Source organism: Rousettus aegyptiacus, unplaced genomic scaffold, assembly GCF_014176215.1.
Source record: "Rousettus aegyptiacus isolate mRouAeg1 unplaced genomic scaffold, mRouAeg1.p scaffold_m13_p_1, whole genome shotgun sequence".
Lineage (NCBI taxonomy): Eukaryota > Metazoa > Chordata > Mammalia > Chiroptera > Pteropodidae > Rousettus > Rousettus aegyptiacus.
Window position 1 is genome coordinate 94,852,008 of NW_023416284.1, and position 14,719 is coordinate 94,866,726.

At 34.8% G+C, this 14,719-nt stretch overlaps 1 pseudogene; it reads right to left on the reverse strand.

Moving 5' to 3' along the window:
- Positions 1-884: 884 nt before the first annotated feature.
- On the reverse strand, positions 885-6,141 carry LOC107514704 (annotated as a pseudogene).
- Positions 6,142-14,719: the final 8,578 nt, after the last annotated feature.

Consider the following 14,719-nt stretch of genomic DNA (forward strand, 5'->3'; position numbering starts at 1 on the left):
GCAGCTGCTGACAATTCTTTGATGGAAAAGTAAGTTGCCTACTTATACAGGCTGCCCCAATGATTATTAAGCCCAAGTTTTGTTTTTCAAAAATAGGTTTCAAGATCTACCAAAGAAACCACACAGAAACCTCCAACAATAAAAAATCTTAACAGTAAAGTTTAAGGATATAGGGAAAACTAAATGTGATAATAAACACAATTTATAAAATAAGCCTTTCGATCCTAGAAAAGTAAAATGAGGAGACCTCATGGATGGTAACACACATAACACAAGGGCTAATAGCACATGGAACAGCCCTAGACATTTTCCCAATGACTAAGCTATAAAATGACAACTCGGGAAACTTAACATGTAGCTTTTCTTCTGGTCATTGGTCAATACGTATAAAATTAGGGTAACTTTTTTTTTTTTTTTTTTACTCAATTGCCATCATTTCTCCCTTTTTACCTTTTCCAAAATTTTCTATAGCAACATTTTTCCTTTGGTTTGACCAGTTCAACTCAAAAGGTTTGGAACCTAAAGTGAGTATCAACTCTTTCTGAAACAGCACTTGGGAAATACAATCCTAGAAAAGGCAACTTGTAGTGGTCTAACAAAGCTAAGCAGCAGTTCTCAATGTGACAGTGTCCTTCCATGTTAATCACTAGATTAATGGCTTCTCCTATAGCTAGATCACATGACCCAGCATGATACTGGCATGCTCCCTGGTGAGGTGCTACAAAGCTATGTGCGCAAACACCCATCTATTTAAGCTTTCAATAAATACAAAGCATCATTTAAAACCATTTCAGTAGGATAAATTAAAATATTGCATTTCTATTGGTCCGTTTTGCCTCTTGAATTGGCTTGGAGTACTGTTCATGACACAGAATACACGACAGTTAATTAGTTGTCACTCCAAGCTCCTTAGACTTCAGTACTTCCTGCTCTTCAAGACTCAGCACCTTTTTTGCAGCAAGAATTGTATTCTTCATTAGCATCACCACTGTCATGGGCGATGCCCCCAGGGACTGGAGTGATATAACCAGGTTTCTTCCTGAGTCCTTCAAAAAGAGTCCTTCAAAATCCACATCTCCAACCAACTTGGATTTAGCAGTGATGGGATCTTGAGTTCTATTTATCCCCACATCAATAACGTCTGCTCCTTCCTTGATCATATCTGCTGTGATTAGGTTTGGAATGCCTGCAGCAGAGACCACAATTTCTGCAAGAATTTGTATGTTTCTTCAGCTGCTCTTTGGGAGTGTATCAGTGTAAGATATTGTAACAGTGGCATCACTTCCAGGACGTTCGTGGGCCTCATCTGTGTGCAGTAACATTGGGCATTTCAACATTTTTTGACCTTCCAGCTGCAACTACATTCTTCGCTAGAATTGGGATACCAGTTCGCTTAATTATTTCTCATATACTTCATGGGGTAGCCGGTAATATGGAATACTGGTCCAAACACATTCGCCTTACATTAATTACATGAAAGCCATCGACATCCTTGTCTGGAGAAATAGCATTGCAGATCTTTCTCTCATCAGTGTACTCCGGAAGAGGTAGCTGAACAAAGAGGCCATCGACATTATCATCATTATTTAGTTTATTAATTAAATCAAACAGTTCTTCTGAAATTGAAGCTGGTTTCACAATTGTCTCACTGTTGATTCCCACATCTGCAGCGGCCCTGGTTTTGTTGAGGACACAGGAATGACTTGTAGGATTCTCGCCAACCAGAAGCACATTCAGGTGTGGCCATTTGTTGCCCGATGCCACCTACTCTTCCACCTCCTGCCAGACTTCTTACTTAATCTTCTGGGCAAGTTTCCTTCCAGAAATAACAACCGCTTCATTTCGAACTGCCGAGAGGTGGAAGGGACGGTGGTGGAGGTGGCAGTTCAGTGCGGGCCAGAGCAGCCAGGTGGCTAATGCGGACACAAGGGAAGCAGCAACCGTATCTCGCTCTGGTGTCGGTGCTAGGAGGGCAAAAATAAACCTTAAAACAATAGCTATAATGACAGACAAAGAAGGACCCAGTTACTCCACTTCTGGGAATTTATCTAAAGAAACTCAAAACACTACTTTGAAGGGCTATGTGAATCCATATGTTCATTGCAGGAGTATTTACAGTAGCTAAGATATGGAGGCAACCTGGGTGTCCATCAATGGATGAATAGATAAAGAAGAGGTGGCATAGTACTCAGCCATGAAAAAGAATGAAATCTTGCCATTTGCAAAACATGGATGGACCTAGAAGGTATTGTGCTGAGTAGAGCAAGTCAGACAGAGAAAGACAAATGTCATATGTGGAATCTAGAGAACAGGATAAACCAATAAACAACAGAAACAAGCTCATAGATACACATAGCATTTTGATGGTTGTCAAATTGGGGCGTGGGGGATTATTGAAGGGGGAGGGAGTAAGAGGTACAAATTGGTAGTTACAAAACAGTCATGGGGATGTAGAAGCATGGGGGATATAGTCAGTAGTATTGTAATAAATATGTATGATGTCAGATGGGTACTGGATTTATTGGGGTGATCACTTCATAAGTTATATAAATGTCTAATCTTTGTGTTATACACCTGAAACTAATATAATATTGTATGCCAACTATAATAAAAAATAAAAATAGAAAAAATGAAAAAGATTCTATAAACATTTTTGCTCATTTCTTAACTATTTTAAAACATAAGCTTATATAAAGCAATTATTATAACTCTATTATTGCAATATAATATATATGATAGAAACTTTGTGAAAAAAACTGTAAATGATTTACAAACCAGGAACCAATATTTCAAGGAAGACACAGAAAGTCAGTCAATGTCATGTGCAACAATAGGCAGATTCTCAGAGTGATACAATTCTTGAGCTACTGCTGCTATAATTCATATGTCTATCTGAGGACTAAAAATCATTAAAGGTGATAAAACCAGGTAAACTTGTCTTGTTTTTAAATATATTATATATATTTCTTAAATATAATTTTACTTAACATACAAATTACGTATTTCTCTTTAAGTTCATGAAAACAATTAAAATCCATACAAAAACTGAGTTTCAAAAATGTCACTTGGAGCATTAAAATAAATAACTATAGTAATATATAATGACCTAACGGTGTTATAACCACATGCATGCATGCATACATACAAACATACATAGGGAAGAAGGAAAATTTCTTACTTACAGTAGAATGCCAACTAATAAAGTCATAAAGAGTTAGAAAGCCACCATTTAGTAGATATCGCAGTAAAAATTGGTTTAGGCAAGAGTCATTATCGGATGCTAAAACTAGCTGGTGAAGGTTTAACAAGGCACAGAACATTTACATAAGTTCAAAATATTTGTTAATTGCAAAGAAAAAAATAACTTTATAGTGGAGAAACTTGATAGACACCTCCTTAAACAAATTTAAAAGTTAAGCAAATTGAATCAGATGTTTTAGCTTTATAGTGTATCTTTTTTATAAACTCAACTTAAAATGAAATGTCAAAGAAAAGAACAAATGGTGAAAACCACGTATTATATTGTTTCACTTGCATTATTGAATGTGACAGGAACACGAAAGCCAGAGTGAGGGGTGTGTGTGTGTGTGTGTGTGTGTGTGTAAATGAATGTAAATTGAAGTATAACATCAGCAAAATTGAATGAGCCTCTCATACCTGTCCAGCCTGAAAGGGTGCCTAAATAAGTTATATCTCTCCACCCATATCTCTCCATGTAGGTAGCTCCCTCTTTTTGTTTCCTGTATACATACTGATGTATCGAGGAAGAATTCTTGTTTTGTGAGTCCTTTTTGGATACTTACAAATACTGTAAACATTTTGGAAATGGTAAAAATATGTTTACCAAATAAAATTTTGGAAAGAAAACCTTCATATCCTGCACCCAGGGAGCCCCTGCGATGCTTGGTAATGCATCTAGTCTTGCTACTTTCATGAGAAAAGAAACTCTTCACATGGACACTCCTCATTCTGACAACAAAGATCGTTCTTACAGCCCTGAAAAAGAAGTTTTGTCAACAGCAATAAATGTCATCAACTCATCAGAGGCATATCTTGACTAAAATAACATTTTTAAAATTTTTGTAAAGATATGAGAGCTACATATAAATTCCTTCTCTATCACACAGAAGTTCACTGACCTTCACAAAGCTATGCCTTCAAGCACTTTTTCAAACTAAGGGCAGAAGTTTTACTTTAACTGAAATTTAAAAAAGAAAGGAAAATCTACTCTCGAGATGTTATGAGAAAGAATTTTATCCATGTATCAGCTTCCCTGGCATATACTTTTAACCACATGAATGAGTTAAACCTTTGAATTCAACAATATAGATGTTGAATTTTTAATTTTTTAAACATTAAAAACACAGAGGGAATGAATGAAGTTAGCATTAATATGATGGCTAGGTGGAGGGCCAGGAAAGGGAGGGAGCAATTGCGGAGATAGTTTTATGAACTATATAGATGTCTAACCAATATACTGTATACTTGAAACTAATTTAAATAAATAAATTTTAAAAAATTAAAAACATTCTTGGTTAAGTGATCAATAAGGAAGAGACTGGACTACATGCTTTCCTAAGATGTAGTTGTAATACAAAATTCAATTTCTTTGAAAATAAAAATCTGCTAATTTCTGAAATACTTCAGAAGAATTTCAAAGGTTATTTCTATCTTAAAGGCTTCTAAGTTGAACCACAAATATGCAGTCCATTTCTTTCTGATATAATCTGAGTCAAAGATGTTAAGATGTTGACCTGATGGAAGGTGAATTCATTAATCTTATAACAAAAACATACAATGAGCATAACTCAAATATACTTGGAGAATTTCGGTATTCCTTATGAAGGGATTATTCTATCTTGATTTAAAGTTTTAATCAAGATTTACAACAATAGATCTTTATGAATCTATAAATGGAGATTTTCAATACTCTGACCTTCAAAATAAAAATTAAAAATTGATTAAATGTCCAACAAAAGATGCATGTCAAAGACTATCTCGCAATTTGATTTTCTTATTTAAGCTAAGTAACGGTTTTCTCACTGATTTTATTCATACATAATTTTTTTATTAAGGTAAATCCTACCTTCAGTGAAATTATTACAAAACAGAAAAAATTCGTCCACCTAGTGCTAACAGAACCCAACACTAAACACTGAGCATCGCAGTGGAGGAAGATTGGCTATTTTATTATGAATAGTGCCGCCCAAGAGAACAGGAAACTAATGCCCAACAACCCGAACTCACCAAGTTTTTAAGGGCATAGGAGGAACAGATACAGGGAAGCACCTGCAGGGCAAATTTTAATTGGAGGACCTTGGGGCTTGGCCATTTATGGTCAGCACTAGATCTTTCTGGAAAACAGATGCTCAGCTTCCAAGTGTTCAAGTTCTGGTTACGTCCTGGTCCTTTGGTCTCGTGTGTGTGTGTGTGTGTGTGTGTGTGTGTGCGTGTGAAGACTTTTGTTCTAGGTGCGGCTGGAGGTCAAAGTTCTCTCATCTGCGCATGCTTCTGTTGTATGACTTGCAGTTTTAGTCTGTTGTTCCTGAAAAGGAACCTGGCAACTTGTTAAACAGGATAGGACCATTTTGAGCTGGTTCTGATGTTACAAAATCACAGATGTTAAAATCCATGAATTTTAAAACAGTTCCATGAGTTTTGACAATGTATGTACCTGTGTAATCACTAACTCAATCAAGACATAAAACATTTCCAGCACCCCAGAAAGTTCCCTCACACATTTTTTAGTCAATTCCTCTTTTCCAGAGCCAACTACTATTCTGAAATTCCTATAGATTAGATTTGACTCTTCTTGAACTTTATGTAAATGGAATTTAGAATATATACTCTTCTGCGCCTGGCTTCTTTTGCACAATATTATATTTTTGAGGCGATTATGAATAAAGCTGCTATGGAGCATTCATGTACAAGTCTTTTGTATGCATGTTTTCATTTCTCTTGTAAATACATAGAGGTGAAATTGCCGGTTTATAGGGTAAGCGTGTGGGAAAAATTGGGGGAGGGGGGTACTGTGAAACCGGAGGAAGAAGCTGACAACTCTATCCTTACATTGTGTTGATTAGCAAACTTACATACAAGGTGCATCCCAAAAGGCAGTGGGACACCATAGATATCCTCCATAGCCACTTATATAATATAAGACAAGGCAGTGTGGATAATGGTATTGGGGCATGATCTGCACCAGATAAGGAGAAAATGTCAATCATAATTGCCCAGGGTGGGGAAACAATCTGTTCCAGAAACGTGCAAACCAGCATACTGTGGAACATAGGGGAGAGGTCAATCAGACAGTCTCTGAGGAGATTTAGGGAAGCAATCTGTGTTGTCCCCTGAATCTAGCTGACAGGTCTGGCAGCTCTCAGGCAGTGGTCACATCGTGACATGGTCTTTCCTCTATAATGTGTATATTTAACTTCATAAGAAACTGTCGCACTGATTTCTAAACAATGTATGAGAGTTCTGGTTGCTCCATACCCCTGCCAACATTTGGTTTTTGCCTGTATTTTTAAGTTTAGCCTCTTTAGAGGGTGTGAAATGGTATTTCATTGTGGTTTAATTTGCATGTTCTTGATAACTAACAACATATAGTTAAATTGGCTTTTAGTGTACAGTTCTGTAAATTTTAACACATATTTAGATATGTGTAACCACTACCACAATCAAGATACAAAATAATTCCATTATCCTAAACAATTCTTCATGGATTCCATTTTGTCTTATGGTCAAATCTTTCCCCATTCCTAACTCCTAACAATCATCGATCTGTTCTTTGTCCCTATAGTTATGTCTTTTCCAGGAGGTCATGTAGGTGGATTCATACAATGTATAATCACTGGAGCTTTTATTTTTATTATTTCCTTCTTCTGCTTACTTATTTGCTCTTTCTTTTCTATTTTCTTAAAATAGAAACTTTGATTATTGAATTGTGACCTTTCTTTTCTGATAGAAGCATTTAATGCATTACACAGCTGCATCCTACAAATTTTGATATGTCGCATTTTCGTTTTGTTAAAAATATTCTCAGATTTGGTGCATACTCTGTTTTCAGTGTTGTTGCTTCTCACAGTCCTCAGCAGGGCTTAAGATCCCTGGTCTGCGTGGCAGTTCCCTGAAGTTGGTGGGCAAATTGCTGTGCTTTTTCCACTTTTACGTGCATGGCCACCAAATGCTGAGATGTTTGTTTGTTTGTTTTGTAATTTAGTGTTTGTGTAAAACTACCTTTTGAAGCAGCAACTATCAAGTCTAAAAAGCAAACAATGTTTTCATTAATCTTTTTTCTGAGGAAAAACTTAGTTCTAAGGATTTAACATCCTGTAAGTAAAATTTAATGTAAGTGTATTCCATAAGCAGCCTTTTTATTGTCAAACCATTGCTTGATTTTAATATAATAAAAAGTGTGCATTAATATTTTAAAAAATATTCTCTAATTTCCATTGAGATTTATTTTTAACTTATGGATTATTTATCTAATTAAACACAATTTCCAAATATTTAGGTTTTTTTTTTAGTAATCTTTGTTATTGATTTCTACTTTAATGCTATATAGTCAGAAAAATTACTTTGTATGATTCCAAATATTTTAAATTTGTTAAGTTTGTTTTATGATCCTGGCTGTGGTCTATCTTGGTTCACATGTGCACTTGAAAAGAACGTGTACTCTGCTGTTGTTTGGCGAAGGGTTCTATAGTGTGAATTAGATCTGGTTGGTTGATGATATTATTCAACTTTTTCATAGTCTTGCTGATTTCTGTCTCCTGTTACCCTGGTTACTGAGATGAGTTTTGAACTCTCCAATCATATTTGTGGAATTGTCCATTCTCCCTTTCATTTTATCAGTCTTCCCTTTTATTCTGAAGTTCCGTTGTTAAGAATATACATAGTTAGGATTGTTATGTCTCCTTGGTGAATTTTCCTTTCATCATTATACAATGTCTCTATCCCTGATAATTTTACCCACTCTGACATCTACTTTGGCTGATATTATTATAGACCTTCTGGCTTTCTTTGGATGAATGTTTGCTTGGTATATAATTTTTTAATATTTTTAATTTTAACTGACATGCATTATATTTAGTGGGTTTTTACAGATAACACGTAGTTAGTTCCTGATTTTTAAAAATCCTTTTTGACAATCTTTTTCTTTTAATTGGTATGTTTAGACCATTGATATTTAACATGGTTATTGATATATTTAGTTTATGTCTGTCATTTATTTTCTGTTCTTTCTGTTTTTAATACCTCTGTTTCTCATTTCCTGTCTTTTTTTTTGGATCATATGGTATTTTTAAATATTCCATTTTATCTAGTGAGTTTTTGACTATACCCCTTTGTATAGTTTTAAAAATTCATATGATTTATTTTTTAGATAAGAAATAAAAATTCATCTTAAGTTGCTTCTACCTTGGTTTTCTGATTAGGAGACAGGGATCAGTATGGAAGGCAATATAAGATAGAGAGCTCTTAACATAATTTTTTTACTATTTTTCATTTGCCCACTCCCAAAATGGATTTGAGGGAACATTTACTGGTGCTATATATTTCTTTGTGTGGATTCAATTTATTGTCTAGTGTTCTTTATTTCAGCCTGAAAGACTCCTTTCAGTATTTCTTGTAAGACAGTTCTGATAATGACAAATTCTTATTTTTGTTTATCCAGGACTGTCTTAATTTCTCCTTTATGGATACCCCCCCCAAGTTTGTTTTTGTTGTGTTCCCCCCCAAAAAAAATAGTTTTGCTGGATATAGAATTTTTGGCTGACAAGTTTTTTTGTTTTGTTTTGTTTTTGTTTTTGTTTTTTTTCAGCTCTTGAATATGTCATCCTTTGGCTCTTCTGATGAAAAGTCAGCTGTTAATATTATTGAGGATCTGTTATGACCCCCATTTAACCTTAATTACCTCCTAATTACAAATACAGCCATATTGGGAGTTAGGGCTTCAACACATGAATTTTGCAGGATACACAATTCAGTACATAGCAAGCCCCAATAGTGAAAATTTCATGTCAGTGTATTTTTCAAGTCCAGAGTTTCTTTGATTCTTTTAGAAAATAATTTCTATTTGTTGATTAGTGTTCTCTATTTGGTGAGAGATTGTCTTCATACCTTCTTTTAATTTTTTAGATAGAATTTCCTTTAATTCTTTAAATATATTATAATAGCTCATTTAAAACCATTGTCTACTAGGTTCAGCTTCTGGGCTTCCTCAGGCATAGTTTCTATTTATTGCTCCCCTTGTTCCCCCACCCCCACATAGATGGTACATACTTTATCATTTCTTTATGTGTAGAAAATGGAATATTTAAAATAATAAAGAAACCGTGGATATAAGAATCTGCCCCAATAATTAGTGCAACAGTAGACAGAAATCAGCAAGGATATAGAAAAACTGAACATCAACCAAATAGATCTAATTGACACTTTTAAACACCCTCAACAACAGCAGAATACACATTCTTTTTAAGTACAGTTTATTTTTGTTGATGTTTTTTAGTGATTTTTCTGAACCAATTATACGAAGTCTGTATTCTTTGACATTCATGGCCACTGGTGTTTCTTCTTGGTTAGCTTAATGACCAGCTAATGACTAGACAGATTTCTTTAAATGACTTGAACCAATAAATCTCCTAGCATTTGTCAAGAGTCTGTGTATTGGGGTATGGCTTCAGTGTTCTGACAGACAGTTTACAACTCTTGTCTTTGTCTTGTATAGAGCCTGAAAGTCAGTCAGAGGTTAGAGATTAAGACCTTCTCAGGCCATTCCTGGGCCTGTGCATAGCCCTGCACATTCATGTGGCCTTCTAAATACTTAGGAATCTTCTGGGGATTTCCAGAGACCCCCTAAGGGCAACTCATTCCTGAATATTTCTTTTAAGTTTTTTGTTAGCTCCAGTTGTTAATGCTGCCTCAGGTAGCTGCACTGTTAAACAACTGCCACTGATTATTTTTGACAATGCCTTTTAAATAGCACTGTTTGCACAGAGTGACCCCCGAGACAGGTAAAATAAAGATAAGCCCTGAGAATGGAGCTTTACAGTGAGCTTTTAGATAAGTCAAATAGTGACAATTCTTGTGGAGAAGGAGCTGCAAGCCTGTTTTGTCCTTTTTAGTGGCTGCTCGGCTACTGGTTTTTATAGCTACCATAATTGCAAGGTTGTTGGTTTTCAAGTCTACTACAGAGCTGGCAATAAAGAAAGGATTGGGGCAAGTTAAATGCCACAAAGCTCATTATTTTTACTGAGGCCATTTTTCTTGAAGAAACATTCTTTGGATTAGTGCAAGTCTTTGATTTACTTTCAGAATTCTGAAAAAGTTGATTTAGATAATTTTGCCTATATTTTCATTGCTTTTATAGAGTATTGCATTTCAGAGGTCTTCACTCTGACATTCCAGAAGTTGGATTCCTAAATCTTTTAAAAAGAGGTTTCTCTAGGAATTACAATATAGGCATACTTCAGAGATCTTGTGGGTTTGGTTCCAGACCACCACAATAAAGTGAGTCACAATCTTTTTGCTGGTGGAATATCTTACCTTCACTTTGTAAAAAATGCAGCATCTGTGAAGTGCAATAAAGCAAAGTACAATAAAACGAGGTAGGCCTATATACATATTTAACTTTTCACAGTCTATTTAGAATTAATATTTTACTACTTTAAATGGAATGTAGAGACCTTAACACCTTATAGCTTCTTTTGCCCTATCCCATTTGTTGTAATTGTCATATACAGTTAATCCATATACTTTGAAAACTCCATCATTTTTTTTTTGCTTTCAGTTGTCATGTAAATTTTAAAGAACTTAAGAAAAATAGCCTATTAAATTTACCTAGATATTAACCATTGCTATTCTTCCTTCATTCCTGACATTTCTAATGTGAAATCCTGTCATTGTTTCCCTATATAGGATGCCTGTGTTTTTTTCCTATTTGGTTCTTTTCAAGATTTTTTTTTTTTTTACCTTAAGTTTTCAGCAGTTTGGTTATTTTAAGTTTGGGAATATATTTCCTTAAGTTTTTCCTGTTTAGAGATTGGTGAGCTTCTTGAATTTGTAAGTTTATGTCTTTTTCCAACTTTTGGAAGTTTTCCACCATTATTTTTTCAAATATCTTATCCACATCAAATATTTTTTCTTTCTCCATTTCTTCTTAGACTCTGATGATGACATTAGTGTTAGATCTTAGGTATTTTCCCACAGGTCCTTGAAGCTCTGTTCAAATTTCCCCCTTCATTTTTACTCTTTGTTGTACATATTTGACACTTTCCATTGATCTGTCTTCAAGCTCGGTGACTCTCCCTCCTTCTGTTATCTCTATTCTGCTCTTGAGCCCACCGAGTGAAATGTTTGTTTCTGTAACTATGTTTTCAATTCTAAAATTCCCATTTGGTTCTTTTTATATATTTTTTCCTTTCTTAGACGATACTTATTATCTTTCCATTCATTTTAAGAGTCTTCACTCTTTCTTGGATCATAATTATAATAGCTGGATTTTTTTCTATTGTAAAAATACAGATTACAGGGGTTGGCTCCATAGCGTAGTGGTTAGCACGTCTGCTTTACATGCAGAAGGTCCTGGGTTTGCACCCTAGGTGGAGCCACAGATCATGCCCCAGATGCTCCAGGCCCCCCAGGTGTGCGGGGGGGGGGGGCGGTCCCCCGAGTGCACCAGGGGCACCTGGCCTCTGGCCCCGGCACCCCCCCCCCGGGGGCATGCCACAAGTGTGTGGGAGGAGATGCCCCGCCTTCAGAGATCTAGTTCTTAAGGGGAGACAGCAGCATCCGTAGGTCAGGGGCGCAAGTTGGGAGTGGGCAGGAATTAAAGAGGGGGGGGAAAACAGATAACACAAAATTTACCATTCTTAACCATTTTAAAGTGTATAGTTCAGTAGTGTTAACTATATTCATATTGTTGCATAACGGATCTTTAGAAACATTTTATCTTGTGAAGCTGAAACTATGCCTATTGAACAATAACTCCCCATTTGCCCCTCCCTTCAGTCCTTGGCAAATTTAATTCTACTTTCTGTTTCTCTGAGTTTGACTAATATATACTTCATATAAGTGGAATGAGATAGTATTTGTTTTTTTATGACTGGCTTATTTCACTTAGCATAATGTTCTTCCATGTTATAAAGCAACAGGAGTTCCTTCTTTTTTTAAAAAAAAATTATATTATTTTCATGTATACAGCACAATGTTTAGACATTTAAATAATTAATGAAGTGGTCCTCCTGATTACTCTAGTACTTACCTGGCACTATACATAGTTATTACACTATTATTGACTATATTCCCTATGCTGTACTCCCCATCCCCTGTTTTGTGACTACCAATTTATACTTCTTACCCTTCACCTTTTTCACTCAGCTCCCCAACTCCCTCCCATCTGGTAACCACCAGTTTGTTCTCTGTATCTTTGAGTCTGTTTTTTTTGTTGTTGTTGTTCATTTATTTTGTTCCTTAGATTCTGTATATAAATGAAATCATATGGTATTTGTTTTTTATCTGTCTGGCTTATTTCACTCAGCATAATACCCTCTAGGTCCATCCATATCATTGCAAATGGTAAGATTTCATTTATAGCTGAGTAACATTTCATTGTATTTATGTACCATAGTTTATTTATCCAATTGTCTATTGATAGGCATTTAACTTGCTTCCATATCTTGGCTGTTCTGAATAGAACTGCAGTGAACATGGGGGTACACAGATCTTTACAGATTAGTGTTTTGATTTTCTTTGGATAAATACCCAGAAGTGCAATTGCTGAGTTGAAAAGCAGTTCTATTTTTAATTTTTTGAGGAAACTCCAAACTGTTTTCATAGTGGTTGTACCAATTTGCAATCCCACTAACAGTATATAAGGGTTCCCTATTCTCCACATCCTTGCTAACATTTGTTTTTTGATTTATTGTTGATAGTCATTCTGACAGGCGTGAAGTGATAGCTCATTGTGGTTTAAATTTGCATTTCTCTGATGATTAGTGACCACAAGCATCTTTTCATATATCTGTTGTCCATCTATATTTCCTCTTTGGAGAAATACCTATTCAGGTGTTCTGTCCATTTTTTAAACGGATTGTTCATCATTTTGTTTTTGAGTTGTATGAATTCTCTATAAATTTTGGATATTAACACCTTATCAGATGTGTCATAAGCAAAAATCTTCTCCCATTTAGTAGTCTTTTTGTTTTGTTGATGGTTTCCTTTGCTGTAAAAAACTTTTTAATTTGATGTAGTCCCATTTATTTATTTTTCTTTTGTTTCTCTTGCCCAAGGAGACATATCGGGAAAAAAAAATTACTAAAAGCAATGGCAGAGAGTTTGCTGCCTATATTTTCTTCTAGAGATTTTATGGTTTGGGGTCTTACACGTAAGTCTTTAATCTATTTTGAGTTTATTCTTGTATATGATGTAAGAAGCACATCTAGTTTCCTTTTTTTGCATATATCTGTTTGGTTTTCCCAACACCATTTATTGAAGAGACTGTCTTTATCCCATTGTATATTATTAACTCCTTTGTTATATATCAAATGAGCATATAAGCATGGATTTATATTCTGTTCCATTCTGTATCTGTTTTTATGCCAGTATCATGCCGTTTTGATTTACTACAGCTTTGTAGTATAGTTTGATATCAGGTAGTGTGATACCTCCAATTTTGTTCTTCTTTCTCAAAATTGCCATGGTATTCGGGATCTTTTATGGTTCCATATAAATTTTTGGATTATTTGGTCTAGTCTCTGGAAAATGCCATTAGGATTTTGATAGGAATTGCCTTGAATCTATAGATTTCTTGAGTACTAGGGACATTTTAATGATGTTGATTCTTCCTATCCATGAGCACGGTTTATGCTTACATTTATTTGTATTTTCTTCAATTTCTTTTTTCAATGATTTATAATTTTCTGAGTACAGGTCTCTTACCTCCTTGATTAAATTTATTGCTTGGTATTTTATTGTTTTTGATGCAATTGATAATTAGATTGTTTTCTTAATTTTTCTGTCCGATTGTTAATCGTTGGTGTATAAAAATGCAACCTATTTCTGAACACTAATTTTGTATCCTACTATTTTACTGAATTCATTTATCAGTTCTAACAGTTCTTTTGTAGAATCTTTGGAGTTCTCTCTATATAGTATCATGTCATCTGCAAATAATTACAGTTTTACTTCTTTCCAATTCAGATGCATTTTATTTCTCTTTCTTGTCTGATCGCGGTGGCTAGGACTTTTAGTACCATGTTGAATAAAACTGGTGAAAGTGGATATCCTTGAGTTCCTTCTTCTTTAAGGCTGAATAATACTCAGATGTACATATATAATATTTTGTTTGTTTATACATTCATCCATTGATAGACACTTGTATTGCTTCTACGTTTTAGCAATTGTGAGTAATGCTATATTGAACATGGGTGTGCAAATATCTCTTTGAGGTCTAGCATTCATTTCTTTTAAATATATACCCAGAAGTGAAATTGCTGGATTATATGGAAAAAATTTTTTTTTTACTTTTTGAGGAAACTTTATACTGTTTTCTATAGTGGCTGCACAATTTACATTCCCATCAACAGTGCACCAGGGTTCCAATTTCTCTAAAGCCTTATCAACACTTGTTATTTTATGGGGTTTTTTTGTTTTTTGTTTGTTTGTTTGTTTGTTTTTATAGTGGCCATTCTAATGGGTATAACGTGATATCTCATTG